General features: G+C 32.3%; 1 long non-coding RNA gene across 1 annotated transcript; it reads right to left on the reverse strand.

Moving 5' to 3' along the window:
- Nucleotides 1-3,032: 3,032 nt before the first annotated feature.
- Nucleotides 3,033-16,814, reverse strand: LOC136978841 (uncharacterized). Its single transcript, XR_010881294.1, has 3 exons — nucleotides 16,669-16,814; nucleotides 3,335-3,449; nucleotides 3,033-3,150 (listed from the first exon to the last, which is right to left on the reverse strand). It is a non-coding gene; the product is annotated as an uncharacterized lncRNA (long non-coding RNA).
- Nucleotides 16,815-17,044: the final 230 nt, after the last annotated feature.

Consider the following 17,044-nt stretch of genomic DNA (forward strand, 5'->3'; position numbering starts at 1 on the left):
TCGGTCTAAACGGGAAGGTCATATATAGTTAATCGGGGCCTCCTGCACCAAAGGTTTCCATATCCGATCTCGATTTTTGTCTATCTAACGCCGTTTTAATGAAAGACATACTGACAGATGGTCTACATTTTTTTCAAATTGCAACCTAATAAAGCAATGTTATAGTAAATAACTCGTAGAAAAATCTTGCCATTTAAATGCTGAAATCAAAAATATTACAGTGTCTGAACTCAGTAAATACATCCAGTGTTGAAAAATTATTTTTCCAAGTCCCAATGGAGATTAAAGTTCACAGAAAACTGAAGAAGAAGAAGAAGAAGAAGAAGAAATATTAAAGAAACTTTTTGGATTTAAAGTTTTGGTTAAAAGACAAAAGAGAGATCAATTTCCACGATGACATTTATTTTTTCTTTTGGAAAAATTGCTACAAGTGCAGCCATTTTTCTAAAATTTCATTCATTTAATTGGAAACGTGGGAAAGATAGAAGTCAAAATGAACGTAAATTTTATATTTTAATCGATAATTTAAGAAATTTCTGCTAATTTAAGCAGTTTTATCTTCAATTGTGTTATCAGGCAACGCAATATACGGGAGATCTGCCTTCCGAGTAGCTATTTTTTATGGAAAACTGACCCTGAATACCGTAGAAAAGAAGTACTGAAAATTCTTAATTCGCAGACAGAATAGCCAATCTAATACACCAAAACGGGGTTAAGAATACGAATTATTGATTACAGCCAAGATAAAATTGAAAAACGTTTAAACCTCGATAAAGCATCACCATTCGTTGGCCTTCGAAACTGACAGTAAATAGCTTGTGGCGCTAAATCGAAGAATCTCAAACCCTGAAAGTTATTTAAAACAAGGAGTTCGAGGTTGAAAGTCAGGTCAAAGTTCAAAAGTTAGGAGGAAGAACCGTTCACCAGCATCGATTGGCCTTATACGGGGTGGCGCTATAACGAGAGGTTCAAATATAAGTCGATATATAATCATAAAAGCCTCGCAAATTTGATATATTTTAGTATAGTAAATCATCAAATAATTGTGTGTTTACTGTCTTTTTTACATTAAAAATTATTCATATTGTAGGCATAAATAAATTTACCCCGTACCTTCATCGTTCTTTTACTAATAAAGGGGCCTCGCAAATCCTAGGGCCCCTTTAAATATAATAATAATAACCTTAGAAAGCTCTTTTATATATAATTTAAATTAACAAAAGGGAATAAATTTCGGATTTTTAAACGCGTTTAAGTTATATATAGAGCATTTATAAGAATACGTAACAAGTAGAGATGTCAACAAGAATTTACCAGATATTATTTTTGACATTTAAATTCTTAAAATTGAAATCTGAACGTGTCAATCCAAATTTAAAGACAGGAGAAAAATAATAATAAAAAAAACGTATCGTTCGATATTAAAAAATTCGAGTGACAGACAGACACACGCACGTATACATTTCCCCCCATTCCTGTCAAATTCAATATCAGTCATTCTTTGTTGAAACAAGTAAAGTCATATCTGCACACTTTAATCTTGTAATTTTCTCCTATTTTTTCATTTTTTTTAATACTTTAACTTGGATATGATCATTTGAAAGTCAATGTGACAATATTGGCACCAATTTCAATACTTTGTCTTATTTACACGGAACTTTGACGGATTGATATTATATATATATTTTATTTATTGTATTTCTGAAAAGGAAAATCTCATTTCTTTCGGATTTAGGAAAGTAATAGGACTTACTGTGATGAAATTTTAAAATAATTTAAGCCTTTTTTACATGGAAAATAATATAAACTGAGATAGGGATCGCGATCTAACGATTGGAAACTTTGGTTGTGGGTTCGCGCCTGTCCAGCGATCTGGCCAAGTGGTGTTTTCCGGTTTTCTTCATGTTAACACCTAAATAGGAACTTTCAGGAGGAATTTTATGGAAAATAGAAACTCTCCGGAGGAATATTATGGGGAATAGGAACTCTCAGAAGGAACTCTCAGGTGGAACCTAAATAGGAACTCTCAGAAGGAACTCTCAGGTGGAACCTAAATAGAAACTCTCCGGAGGAATATTATGGGGAATAGGAACTCTCAGAAGGAACTCTCAGGTGGAACCTAAATAGAAACTCTCCGGAGGAATATTATGGGGAATAGGAACTCTCAGAAGGAACTCTCAGAAGGAACTCTGGAACCTAAATAGGAACTCTCGGAGTAATATTATGGGGAATAGGAACTCTCAGAAGGAACTCTCAGGTGGAACCTAAATAGAATCTCTCCGGAGGAATATTATGGGGAATAGGAACTCTCAGGTGGAACCTAAATAGGAACTCTCAGGAGGAATATTATGGGGAATAGGAACTCTCAGGGGGAACCTAAATAGGAACTCTCAGGAGGAACCTAAATAGTTACCTAAATAGAAATTCTAAGGAGGAATTTTGTGGAAAACTGGCCTCTATTTAAGTGTTAATCTAAGTAGAGGCCAGTTTTTCATAAAATTCCCCCCGAGAGGCATCCTCCCTCGGCAGATGGCCCACGTTGCTAAATTAAAACGAATTTAACTTATCTGGCAGTTTTGGTGTGTGATTTAAATACAAAGGTAAGGTACTAATAGTTTGTAGTGTTCTTAGCACGTTTTTCTTCTAAAAGAACAATTAAACACGCGCGAAATCGATATTCCTTTATAGTTTCCACCTCGAAAACAATGCAAAATTGTTTGTAAAAGTCTCTCCGGGGTAGGAATTTTATAAATATTGCATTTATTGTATTGTTTCGCAGTGGAATTGCCTACAAAGAAAGGTCGATTCTTTTTGTATCTTAATATCTTCTTGTATTACGACAGAAGACTCCACGGGACTTTTGTGTTTATCTTTAAATTATACATTTTTCGAATAAATTCATGTAAATTTGTTATATTAAAAAATATATATATAAAATATGAATTATTGTAAAATTTTTCAGAAAAAATATGTCATAAATATTTCACAAAAATGCATTTTATTTCTTTTTTTCCTATATAAAATAGTCTTTTTGGAATCTCAGAAATTTGCCGATGGGGTCAAATGCCACATTATCAGGAGCTGTAATGAGCCTGCATCAAATTTAAGTGCATTTTTCCCATTTTATTTGGGGTAATTTTACTATTCAACCTGAAAAAATAAAAATATTTTTTGTGTTAAAATATAAAAGAAATGTTCTAAAAAAATTGTAAAATATTTTGAATTTTTTTACGCATCTTTTAAAGAAATGAAAATTTATTTAGTAAATTGAAAAAAAAGAAATGATTTTTATAAAGGAGAACAGATGTTAAGCTGTAGATCGCGATCTACTTGCTGTCTTCTTGAGCTTAAGAGTCAACTTCTCAACCTCTCCAAGCTACATCATCATCTCCGTATAACGAAAATGAGATCAGCATCCCTGCGGGGTTCGCGAGCTACCAGTTGAAAATCTAAAACATTTACTGTATTTCATATTTGCAATAAAATTTTAAAAAAGATTTTGTATATTTTTAAAAGAATATTTTTTACATTTTATTTCGTTTTAACCTTGAATCTAACAGTGTATAATATTAGGTTTATTGATCAGTCAGCTTATATGATCGATGAATTCTGTGATGTGAAGTGTCATTCTACTTGATAAGTGCATCTGGCAACGGCTGGTGGGGTTAAGTTACAATTCACAATTTATATATTTTCTTGTACAGTTTGTACATTAAGAAGGCGCCTGTCATCATCCCAATATCCTACGCTCCAACGGATGTATGAATCAATTTAAATGACGCAAGGATGCGGTGAATACACCAAATATACGGCCCTAGTTTATGTAATTAATTTACCTATAGGTAAATTAATTATATAAATTGGCCAACCTTCCTGAAATTGTGGTTAATTTATGCAATTAGTAACGATTGTAGGGGAGCAGTTTTGACTGTAAGTAATGGGTGTGTAACTTTTACTTTTTCAGAGGGAAAGTATAGCGGCCGGTCAAAAATTGAACCCCTCCCCCACAAGATTTTAACATTTTTGGACTCGAGGGGCATTTAAACGTCGAGAAATGCAAAAAATCAAGGGTTTTGTATGTACGGATGTTAGTCTGACATTTGATCATTTTGTGGGGGTGGGCATGAATCGTTTTCACCCTATTTAAAGCTTAATAACTTACGTGCCCTTTCTCGGAAATTTTTGAAATTTTGCAGGTTGGTTTGGGTATTTGTGAGAAATGTTTCTAGAAATTTTCAGGAAAATCGGACAATTGGTTCGGGAGATATGGCTCCAAACCCTTAATATCTCCCGAACCAATCTGGAGACTTAAAGGTATTGGGAGCATTTCCAACGTTGCCAGCTTTTTTTCCTATATTTATTTAATACATTCCTACTTCTATTATAGGAGGTTGTTGACCCAGAAAGACGGTCGTATACCTTTTTCTTAGTAAATTGGGTTTTTCAACGGTGACCGTTACATCTGTTCGCAATTTTGATTTGAGACAGCCATCTTAAGACTTGCAAACCTAGACGTTTGCAGAGGGGAAACAAACAGGAACTCGCCTCCCAGATCGAGTAAAAATTTCCACAAATTATAATCGTAAAAGTCATTGAGATGTTTGACCTTTCACCTTCGACCACGGGACGCTTCGATGCAATGCTGTATTCTATAATCTACTTGTGAAAAAAAGCCTAAAAATTAAGTAATTGAGTGAAAATTTATCGATGTAATTATTTGTCTCCAAGCTTGGCACCTCCTTGCAAATTTTTCGCCAACCGCCTTGCTCCAAGTTTGCTTAGCCATCATTTTTGATGATTCTAAGGAGAAGAATTATCCAAATAAAGGATAGTAAGAGGCTAGAATAATCCACCCTAACTTAGAACTTGAAAAAACGATGATAATGATGATGATGAACTTGTAATTTTATTTTTTTACAGGTTCGTCCATTAAAACTATAAAACCCACTGGCTTACTAGTGGGCAAACCGCTGAACATTGGTAAGTAGTCGTGGGTTCGCACCTAGCCAACGTAGAATTTTCAGAGTTTTATCACGTTTGTAACACCTAAATAGGGGGCCAGTTTCCCTTAAACAACAAAATAGGGGCCTGTTTCTCCTCAGAAAGGCCCGGCAGATCACTCACGTGTAAAGGACCAATCATCAATACGCACGATCTTCCATATTTTATGGAGAACTGCTAGAAATTTCCCACAAAAAATTGATTTTTAATGCCAAAAAAAAAAGGAAAAATTGCCGCATTAATTAATTTACGAGTCAATTAAGCACGCAATAATATTTTAAAAAAAATTCTTAATTAATTAATGTATAAAGTTTCGGATTATCGAATTTAATTGAGAAATAAGTTAAGATAATAAGATGAATATTTAAATTCTGAAGATATCAACAAGTTCAATAAAATATTAAATGAAAGAGATTGTTTGTTTGGACATTAATCTGACATTTGATCATTTTAATTTTCATTAAAATGTCATCATGTTTCCATGGACGTCAAATTACTTATCGGATAAGACATCAACTCGACACACTTTTGCTAATTTAAAGATGAGAGATAATTTCGTTAGCGATGATTACCATTCTTAAAATTATCATTAAATAAACAGATATGCCTTATAAATTCATCGAGATATCATATTTTAATTAAGTTTGCTTAATAAGTGAATTAAGATACTAGAAATGACTTTTCGGTCGTGGTTTTCTCACATTGTTACCCCCCAATTTATTTTACAGTTACGCGATTAGTTAGTTATTTCGGGAAATGAAACGGGTAGACATACGGACAAACGAATATGTCCGGTTCTACAACGATTTCTTCGCTACAATCTTACGAACAGACAAGCAAACCGACGCACCAATATGATTAAATTTAGGACTTTTAACTTAATTTACTTCATTTTCTAATTGAATTTTTATATTAAATTATAATCTCTCTTTTTTTTTTTTGAAAACCGCAATCAAGAACTCAACGACGACAATGACCCGGTAAAGGTCATTTCATAAATTTAACTAATATTATTAGACTTATAGCGTTGTAAAATTAATTTTCGAGAGGACAAAATACATTATGATTAATTCTATGAGTAATTTCATAACAATTCTAAGAGAACATAAGTTAATTAAAGATCAGTTAAAGTTAGCTGATGCGAAACAGTTTCTCTCAAGCAGACAACCAATGCAGGGGGGTTGATTAATGAACGAGCTAATGTCCGTCCCATGTTACTCTTCCCAAATCTTCTTACTTAAACTTAAATGCTTTATTACTCCATTTTTCATACCTTTCCAGCTTTTAATATTAAATTAATTAAAATGACAATTTTTATAACTCCAATCTCGTCCACGCGCCCATAATTTCCTCCTTTTTTTTATTATTTAGTTAATTAAATTTATGGAGTAAATTTGATTTTTGTAACGTCATATTCGATGGAAAATTTCTCCGATTTTACGCTTTAATACAGTCAGAAATTTGCTCCCACTCAATATTTTTACATTTTTCGGACTAGTTAGGGGTTGAAACGTAGAGAAATGTAAAAAATTTTGTAGTGGGGTACGGTTTTGTTCCCTACTTAAAACCTTAATAACTCACATACCCTTTGTCCGAAATTTCTGAAATTTCGCAGGGATGTTTGCGTGTTAAGTGAAAACTTTCACAGAAATTTTCAGGAAAATCGGATAATTATTTCGGGAGATATGGCCTCCATTTTTTAACCGATCCGATCTGAAGACTAGTAAAGGTAATGGTAGTAATTATTAGGGATGAAAACAAATAAATAATGCTGGGAAATTTCAGTAACAACGCTTTCTTAGTTTTGTTTAGGGAATTTTTCGAACTCCATCATAATGTCATGTGCAGTTTGTTTACTCGATCCTACAGAACATGAAAAAAGAAAAGTCTGATTATGTTTTCGAGCTGCGATCACAATCAGCAAAGATGAATTGTTGTAGATTTTAAAGAAATCAACAGTTAAAATTGAGGATAAATAATAATTTTCCTTAAATTATTCAGTTTTTCTTTAGAATTTTATAGTATTTCTGCTGTGAAATCTGCGATAAAAATCTCATCTCTCGTCGAAATTATACGCGATTTTATATTAAATTATTAAATTTATTGCCTTAAAAACAGGTTTAAAATATTTATTACACTGTTTTTTTTAACTTTAACGACAAAATATAAATAAATAGCATTTTATTAATACAGTCGAAGCTCTCTAATAACAGCAACCTCCCAACGATGGACAATTCCATCTTATTTATTAAGTTTCAATTCCATTTATATATATATATATATAGCTTTTTTCCCTCTATATATTTAAAAAAGATAAGGAATAGAATTAGATCTAACCAAGAAATAGAATAGTTCGATAGCAAATTTTCCTTATTTACAATTCAAATTTTTTTCTCCAGCTAATGATATTTTACTCCTTAGAGAAATTACATTTGATTAAGAATGTAAAATGTAATGAATGTCAAAAATTAACATTTCATTCCCCTTCTTCCCCTTCCTGATAGAAACTGCGATCAGCCATACTTTATTTTATTTTCTTTCTTTTTTTTTCTTGTTATTAGGGATTGTGTAATTTACCTGGAGTACTTTAAGACCGTGTTGGACGGCCAACGAACCCTAAAGAATCATTAGAATCTTCAAGTTTGGAGCTAAAACGTCGAAGGAAATAGCATGTAATAATGGGAATTTCAATGGTGAATGGAAAGGTTCTGGTAGAGTGAGTAATCAGCTTAAATTTTTTTTTTTTCTTCTCTTCTTCTTCTTTTTTTTTAAAAAAAACTTCGAATTTTAAAATTTTCTTCTAAATTTACTTTAATTTTTTATTTATTTGTTTATTAATATTAATTGTTTATGTGTTACGGAATTTAGTTTTACGGTGATTAAACTTTTAAACTGCATTAATTTTTAGTCTTTCCGGCACTAAAGGGCTTTTTTCGGGAACATCGTGGATTCGTTCAGGCCCCATACCAGTCGTAACCGAGTGGATAAAAACCACATGCCTAGATACGTAAAGTTTTCTTCTGTCCTCGGCAGAAGACCCGTGTGTAAACAAATAAAACAATGGAGCCCACATTAGACACTATCCATTCACACGATGTTCGGGCCCACAGTGGGGTGAGGAATGGGGCCCCACTATACCCGAAAATTTTCTGCTTTTTTACCCGGATTCGAACTCGGAGTCCCAGAGAGGTAATTATTTCATTATCTTCAATATCTATTCTCTTCTTTTAAAGACCTGTACGCTTTCTTCATACAGATTATACATGTTAATACACGAAGAAAATAATGAAAGTAGCGTGACACATGTAGGCTTGCACGTTAACAAGTTTTATTCATTAGGCTATATGAATTTTCATATCTTCATATGCTAACACTCTCTCTTCATTATTATAACAATGAGTATGCCTAATTAATTTATCATTGTGTCGTTGGTGTAAGGCAACGCAACACAATCTGCCAAAGGGGATACGATACCTCCGGGAGGAGTTTCTATGTGTCCCTATTTAAGTGTTAAATACGCGAATAAAACCGGGAAAACACGTTGGTGAGGCGCGAACCAGTGAAAACAAGTGGTTTTATCCACCTGTTCACTGGTGTGCCTGATGAATTTAACCCCTTATCTTCAATACATACGCATTTTAATTAATTTTTCGACGTATGTTAACGTATCATCTTCATTAAATTGTTTTTGTTCTGTGTAAATTTCTACCTGCAAAATCTTTACCAATACCCCCCGAAAAAAAGGCATTAAACTTATAAAATTCCAGTTTATACATACTTTCTGGTAAAGATTAAAGCAATATTGAAGCATTAATATTTATGGAATTCCTTTGGATTTTATTAATTCAAATATCGACGTATGCTGCCTTTTAAATTGAAATAAAGCAGCCTGCAACTGGTTAAATATATAGATCCTTTGTTTTATTATAGGAACCAAAATAAATAAACGTATCTTTTGACTGATTTACCTTGCAAACACTTAATTTTTTATAATGTAAATAACATAATACTGAAACTTGTTATATAAAAGATTGATTTTCCATCGGTTAAAACTGTAATGAATTTCTTAAGGCGGTGAATTTAATAAATTAATTCCTTCTGAATGATAAAGACTAGATTTAATGTTAAGAATATGCAAATTAGGTATTACATATATATACAGGATGGTCTAAAAGTCAAGTTATTCGAAGAAGACAGCAGTTTAGTCTTTACAGTGGTAAACTGACGTTTAGGCCATCCTGTATATATGTTGTAAATATTAATGACCTAATAAATTCTTATTATTTTAATGCTAAACAGAGTTTAACCTGTACTTCTGCTGCTTTTAAAATTTGATTTTGAATTGTGTTTACATTATAAATTTTATTAATTATACATTAAATTCTTCCTTTTCTATCAATAGACAATACATATTTACACAGGAGATGAGGGAGATGAATGAAGCCCAGATCAAATGTAAATGTTAGGCTCTATCCTCTCAGGAGTCTTAAAAATACGTAAATAAAACGAATAAAATCAGATTTTTTTCACTATTTTCCAAAATAAACTTTCTTTATATAATTTTATATAAAAGAATAATAAATTTTAGGGCCTGGAAACAGACGATGTCTAAAGTTTACTTGCGGACCGAGCACAAATACGGCTCAAAATAAAGAGAAGAGGGCCTGAAATTGGATTGGTAGAATAAGGCAACATAGGGAAGTGCCACTGGGGAGGACATTCTATGCGAAACTGGACTAAATTTTGGTGTTATACACGTGATAAAAAAAACCATTTTGAGCTCGCCTGATGGCCGAGGCGTTGACATTAGACTATGGTTGCGAGAGTCCGGGTTCGAATCCGGACTGACACTCTAGGAATTTTTCATGGGAGGTAATTTCTCAATATATTGGGCTTCGTCCCTCCACCATCGACTGCCTTCATTGAAGACTTTGCCGTACTTTTTTTTTTTTGTATGTGGCAACGTGTCTCATGGGCGATCTGCCAAGAGGAATTGACTCTTATTTATGTGTTTGTAATGGAAGAAAACATGAAAAATTCCACGTGGCCAGCCTGCGAGGTGCGAACCCACATCAATTACCAGTGTTAAGAGGTTTTATACACTCGGCCGCCGGTGGGATCCGAACCACAGAGTATGGAAAAAAGGGCCCTCTTAACACCCACCGGGCAGAAAAAATCACAATAAAGTTAATTTTATCCAGAAATTTTTTTTAAATTTTAAAATGCGTTTCCAAACCAACATTTTCTTTAGTGAATTTACCATAAATTTTACCATAAAAATAAAATAACAATTTTATATTTGATACAATAATAAACCAAGACAATAAATAATAATTTTAATCTAAATTTTGATAAATATTCCACCCAAAATTATTCAAGAAACTTAAAACTTTAATTTAAAATTTAAATTTGAAATTAAAAAATAATAAAAAAAAAATTTAACAAGCATTTCACAAAACAAAAACCGGACAAAATATACAATCAAAATATCATTTGATCTGTTAAAAATTCATTAAAAAAAACTTTAATTTTTTAAAATTTGCTTTGTCAAATGCCCATTTTTTTAAAAAATAAAAATAAAATAAAAAATACAGGAAAGAACTCGATCTTAGCAGAAGATATTAATAATTCAATATTCTGTAAGCTATCTCATTTTAAAGGATAAGTCGAGAGATCTCTCAGTTCCATGCATACATTATACAGTTTCGATTACCAATATGACATTATACTTCGAATACATTATCACAGTTCAAATGTCTCAAGAAAATTTTCCATTTATTGAATTTTATTGATTAGAATATTCAAGAAACTCATTTAAATAACTTACTTTCACTTAAAAAAAGAAGTAGTTTTTAAGAACTACTTCACATTTTAATGAATAGACAAAAATTATTATTTGTGATTTTTTTTCACTTATCCAGCTGTTGTATTTAACAGAGGGAAAGTACGGAGCTCGACAATTCTAAGATTTTTATATTTTCGGGCCTTTCAACGTCGAGAAATTCAAAAAAATTGAGTTGTTTTTCTGTATGTATCGATGTTAGCAAGATTTTTTTCCTCGTTTCAAAGCTTAATAACTCGCGTGCCCTTTGTCAAAAATTTGTGAAATTTTGCATAAAGGTTTGTATATTAGGGAGAAATGTTTCCTGTTATTTTCAGGAAAATCGAAGGATTGGTTCGGGAGTTATGAGCCCTCAACTAATCTGAACACTTAACGTAATGGTAGCAATTATTAGAGATGTAAACGAATAATAACGTTGTTAGTTTTTCCTACTTTGTTTTACTTAAACTTAATTTTTTAATATATTTTTAGAGGTTTTTATCCCTTAAGAAAAATCGATAAAATGTTCGGCAAATCGAAGGGGAAAAAACTTTTCTTGCCAAGTATCCTTAAGTACATTCCTTTATTGGATGGAATTGAAGAATTTTTGGACTTTCAGTTACACTCTCGTGGAGTCAATTTATGAGCTTAAAGGAGAGAAATCGTTTATGTACAACGTTCTTATAAAGTCATTTTCGTCCCTTCTGAATTAATAATATATTAAAATTCATCTTCGATATTTATTTACATTATTTTTTTCCATAAAAAAGCGCAAGTTCAGTAAGTGTTCTTTGTGTTTCCCCTTACTCTTAATGGTTGAAAATTGATAAAGTTCTTAATTGAGATCCAAGAAATCTGTTTTAAGTTTTAAAATTAGATTTAAAAAACTTGATATTTATTTATTTATTTATTTATTTAAAAATGTAAGTTTTATAACTGTCTTTCCTCGTTATTTTCTACCTTTTTTAAGTTCTAATCGCTAGAAATTCGTGAAATTTTCAGTTAAGATTCAAAAAATCTTCTTTGGTTTATTGACAATTGGTTCCTTTTTATACAGTAGAACCTGCAAAATAACGTCCACCTCTAAACAGCGTACAAAATAACCTGTAAACAACGGCCATCTCCAAACGGCCCGGACGGTTGTTTAGAGGTTCGTACTGTATATTAATACGAAAATGCTTAAGAAAAATAAGTAAAAATGTTAATTTTCTGTATATAATTTAAGAATTTTTATACAAAAAATTAAAATTTGAAGAAAGAAAAATAGAAAAAATAACACATGAAAATGTTCAATGTCGCGTGATGTTTCGTCATGAAACATTCAACGAAATATATTTTACATATTATTTTACCAGTGATATATGTACGTAAACACACAATTTCAATTATTCTTATGATTTTTTATACAACAAAGTTCATTTTAAATATATTTTTTTAACCTTTAAAACGAATTGCAATGAGATTTACTGCGCGGTATTAAATTGAATACGAGTCCCCCCCCCAAAAAACCCCAAAAAATACACAAAAATACAGAATTTTTTCTACTGTAAATCTTCAGAATCTCATAAATACCAAACACGTATTATTTAAAAAAGAAATCCGTAAAAAAATGGGGGGAAACTTTGTTGAAAAATACTTTCAGCTTTCAGAAAAGAATGGCTAAAAAATTATTAAAAAAAATAAATAAATAAATATTTTAAAAATTTTCAGAATGATTTTGACAGAAGGAGAAATGATCATTGCTTCAAATAAAGAAGTAGGATTAAGGGGGAAAAAAATGTACAGCAATTGTGGTTAATTTTCCACAACCGTGCAATATATCTTTACTGCACCGTGACGTCAGCGCGATACAATTCATCATGGCAGCTGACTCTGACACGACTTCACTCTTTCGCTACAGTACTTTAATTGATAATCTTTACCCCCCCCCCAAAAAAAACGAAGAGCGTATAGAAGTAGTAGACATATAAATTTTTTATTCATTCGCTTAAAAAAATATTCTTTTATTTTTATTAATTTCTTTTCTATCGATATGCTGCACAACAGATGGCGAATTCTTTTTTCTTGGTTGGCGAATCACGTCTTGCCAGTAGACGTGTGTTGCTCTTGTGATGTTCTTCTTCCTTTTTTTCCTTTTTTTTTTTTTTTTTTTGGTTGTTTGAGATGAAATAGCCATCTAGGGATGCTTCTACAAACTGCAATTGTTATACTATAGATGTTTTCGTGCTTTGCAATAACTTTTTGGATAAAAATCGTTCTAGTGGACGGAATTTTAATAACTTCTTCTTCACTTTTTTTTCTTCTTTCCTTTATGTTTGCAACTCTCTCGAATTTTTATATACGCAAATGGAGTTTTTTTTCTGATTAATTAATTTTTTTTCTGAAAATGATGGTTATGTGAAATTTTTTTTTTGATTGGTTTTGATATAGGAAAGATGTATTGTTGTATAATTTTAAATAAATTAATGTTTAACACTTTTTTAATTATTTCGTTAAGTATTATGTATTTAAAGATTGTTTTATAACGCTTTCCACTCTATTGGTGTTAAGGTGGCCTTTTTTTCTGTCCGTTATGTTTCGGCTGGACCCGCGATAGAAGCTGTTACGTAGTGAGGATAGCACTCGATATGATATCATCCCTTCCTTTCACCATTTTTCTCAATACTCTTTCGCCATCTTTCTTTTCCCTCTTCTTCACCCCATCCTTCTTCCTTTTCTTCACCCCATCCTTCTTTCTTTTCTTCACACCATCCTTCTCCTTCCTTTTCTTCACACCATCCTTCTCCTTCCCTCTTCTTCACCCCATCCTTCTTCCTTTTCTTCACACCATCCTTCTCCTTCCTTTTCTTCACACCATCCTTCTCCTTCTCTCTTCTTCACCCATCCTTCTCTTTCCTTTTCTTCACACCATCCTTCTCCTTCCTTTTCTTCACACCATCCTTCTCCTTCCTTTTCTTCACACCATCCTTCTCCTTCTCTCTTCTTCACCCCATCCTTCCTTCCTTTTCTTCACACCATCCTTCTCCTTCTCTCTTCTTCACCCCATCCTTCTTCCTTTTCTTTATACCATTCTTCTCTTTCCTTTTCTTCACACCATCCTTCTCCTTCCTTTTCTTCACACCATCTTTCTCCTTCTCTCTTCTTCACTCCATCCTTCTTCCTTTTCTATATACCATCCTTCTCTTTCCTTTTCTTCACACCATCCTTCTCCTTCCTTTTTTTTACACCATCCTTCTCCTTCCCTCTTCTTCACCCCATCCTTCTTTCTTTTCTTCACACCATCCTTCTCCTTCCTTTTCTTCACACCATCCTTCTCCTTCTCTCTTCTTCACACCAACCTTCTCCTTCCCTCTTCTTCACCCCATCCTTCTTCCTTTTCTTCACACCATCCTTCTCCTTTTCTCTTCTTCACACCAACCTTCTCCTTCCCTCTTCTTCACCCCATCCTTCTTCCTTTTCTTCACACCATCCTTCTCCTTCCTTCTTCTTCACACCATCCTTCTCCTTCTCTCTTTTTCACACCATCCTTCTTTTTCTCTCTTTTTCCCCATCCATTACTCTTTCCTCTCACTATTTTTATCTTTCCTCTCCTCCACCCATTTTTCTCCTTTTTTTCACCATTCTTCTCTTCCTTCTTCTTTCACCCCATCTTTCTTTTGCCGCTCCATCTATCCTTCTTCTTCCCTTTCACCATCCTTCTCTTCCTTTACTTTTCATTCTATCCCTCTCCTTTCCTTTCTCCACCCTTTGTTCCCCCTCCTTTTCCAAACTACGCTCAAAACTACTACTTTATTTACCTCCCTTTCTTCGCAGTTTAAATCTCCTCTCTCCATTCTTCAGGCCAGATCTTGGGATAGCCTCTTGTCTAAGATCATAAGTTAGGAAAATAAATACCTGAAGCAATTAAAATATTAGCCATAAAAACGCAACTCGAAAACTTGTTAAATTATTAATATGAAAAAAAAATATATAATTATATAAAGTAGTGTCAAAACTTTTTTCGAATCATTCGACTCAATCGTGACAAAACTAGAATTGAAATTTTTATGTCGAATCCATAAAGAAAAACTAACTTCAAGAATTGCAAATTTCCTTCGTGGTCTTTCGAGATATTGCCAAGTACTGTACGTACAGACAAACGAAAGGGTAATGCGATCAAATAGGCTATTTCATCTTTTAACTTTTGTAAAAATTACAGTGTAAGGTTAAACTGTAACTTTTTTGCTTAAGAGCTTCTCTAAACTCAGGTATACTATTCAGGTACACCTGTCAGATATGCCTGTACGTGCGTGTACCCGACTTGAGCCCATTTATTGATTCGTAGTGAGGAACATTTCGCAAATCATAAAAGATTTCGATGTTTTTAGACTTTTTAATCCGATTTTAATTAAGTTTTGACAATTGATTGTACGAAGGACTTTTCAATTTTTATTTTCTAAAGGGGGAAACATCAAAAGAATACAATTAGAAATGATTATTTTTGATGAATATTTTTCTATTAATCATCATTAAATATGAAGTTATTTTTAAAATCAAATGATAGCTACTTTTAAAATGTTTTTATATTAAAAAAGAAAAGAGTCAGTGATCCGATAATGATGATTAACTCGTGATTTAAAAGTCATCATCAACTTTTCTAACTTAGTGAATTTTTCTTTAATTTTTTCTGCAAGAAATTCTATTAAAAATTTTTAAAATTAATCAGAAAATCTTTGGTTATATTCTAATAAATTGTGTTATAAAATTTTTTATGATATTAAATACTTTTTATTACTGTAAAAATGGAATTGTGTGGCTTCAATGCTTCGTGGAAACTTCCAAATACATTCAAACCTGTAAACGACGGACACTGAAAGGATTGCCTTCGTTTGAAGGTGATTTTTATGTTTCGAAAGGTTCTTCCTGAAAAATGGCCATTATTTAAGGTTCCACTGCACTTCATTATTTTAACTGCTCGATATTTTAATGAAATCTTAATTAAAATATAATTTTATCAAACATATTTATAGATACTTTTGCTTATATTTAACCATATTATAATATTAAGCAACCTTGATAAACATTGTTTACTCAGTTTAATGTGGAGAAATTAGGGGAGCACTTCGAATTACAAAAGTATTGATATTTTAATTAAACATGTTTGAATATGTTCTGTACATACTTTCCAGACACAAACATTAGGTTAAACTTCACTCTCATGCTTATTCAGACATATTTAAGAGGAGCAAGTGCCTTTAAATTAAGCGCATTTTAGCCTTATACACTCTTGTGCCACAAAACAAGAAATGAGTAACCATTTCAAACAAATTTAAATGCGTTTAAACAAGTCTAAACACATTTTAAGCAAGTGTAAACGCATATAAACAAGTCTAAACACATTTAAACGAGCAATTATTTATTGCGACATCCTGACAATGCTGGGCTGCAATTTTTATTAATCATATTTTTAATTTATTAAATTTAAAACATATGCTCTCCACCTCAAATTAGTAATGTCTTGCCCCTGTACATCATACTTTCCCTCTTAGTGTAGAGTCGTGCCGGTCGTCTATCAAACTCCTTACAGGGGAGGATAAATTTAAATTGAAATAACGTTCCTGTATACTTAATCTGGGTTCCCTGCTCCTAAAATTTCCACTTCTGGTCTTGATTTTCTTCTATCTAACTCTATTCTCGAGATTAAGGAAAGACAGACACCAGATGGGCTGCAATTTGAAAAAAAAATTGTAGACAAGCTCACTGAATACATTTAAAAATAAATTGCCTTATTGAATAACTTTAAAATGAAGGTATAAAGTTCTTAAAAAACAATTTATATATTTTAAAAAATATGTAAAGAAACGTACCCCTTATATAAAATTGAAATTCGATGACGATAAAATAGCATATATTAGCGTTAATACGGCAAATAATTCAGTGAATTTTTCCATTTATTCAGTAGTGGGTAGACAAACTAACAGGCGACCGGTTTCTATAACGTTGTCGCCTCTCAGATTCCAGCTGCACGAGCAATAAAAATGTGCTATCTTCAACTTGCAGATGTTGTTGTAACAAAAACGTGGAAATGGTTCCCTTTCGTAGATAATAGTCAAGTAAATGGTAGGATTAAGGGGCTAAGATGATATTTAACGCCTGTTTTTTTCTGCCCAAAAAATCATTTACCGAATCTTTCACTACAGCAAACTGCAATATTTTCTTCTTAGTATTTTGCTGTTCGACACG

This window comes from Centruroides vittatus, unplaced genomic scaffold (genome assembly GCF_030686945.1).
Source record: "Centruroides vittatus isolate TY-2023 unplaced genomic scaffold, ASM3068694v2 contig_559, whole genome shotgun sequence".
In the NCBI taxonomy this organism is placed as follows: domain Eukaryota; kingdom Metazoa; phylum Arthropoda; class Arachnida; order Scorpiones; family Buthidae; genus Centruroides; species Centruroides vittatus.